Source organism: Acyrthosiphon pisum, unplaced genomic scaffold, assembly GCF_005508785.2.
Source record: "Acyrthosiphon pisum isolate AL4f unplaced genomic scaffold, pea_aphid_22Mar2018_4r6ur Scaffold_21564;HRSCAF=24272, whole genome shotgun sequence".
Lineage (NCBI taxonomy): Eukaryota > Metazoa > Arthropoda > Insecta > Hemiptera > Aphididae > Acyrthosiphon > Acyrthosiphon pisum.
The window spans coordinates 3,764-4,354 of NW_021771045.1; positions in this window are offsets into that span (position 1 = coordinate 3,764).

The following is a 591-nucleotide window of genomic DNA, read 5'->3' on the forward strand; positions in this document are numbered from 1 at the left end:
TAAATAATCAATGGGTAAATATAACATCCATACAGTGGCTGGAAAAAAATAACACACATAAATTTTGGTACGAAGTATCACTGTATAAGGATGCTTCAGGTGATAATCCGTTTGCTGACCTGAGTTCGTTTGTTATTCAAATGCTGATACTTCCATGGTCCAATGCCGAAGTCGAAAGGCTCTTTAGTCAAATGAATATTATTAAAACTAAGACGCGCAACAAAATGTCACCAAAAACGTTGGATTCAATTCTTACCATCAATTCTTACCATTAGATCGGGGTTAAGAAGAAAAAAAAAATGTTGTTCTGATTATATTATTCCTGAATCAATAATAAAAAAAATTGGCACATTATCAGCATATACATCAGCTGATATTATAGAATTGAACAACTCCAGTGAAAACGGAGAAGAAATTGATGCAAATGATTCACTTTATTTTATTTAGTCAAGATGATTACAAATTTTTATTTATATATATGAAACAATATTGACATTTTTATTTAATAAAATAAAATATTTTTACACTTTTATAATTTTAATTAATTAATTAATAAATCAGATGATTACCAATAATTGTTATCACTTATCA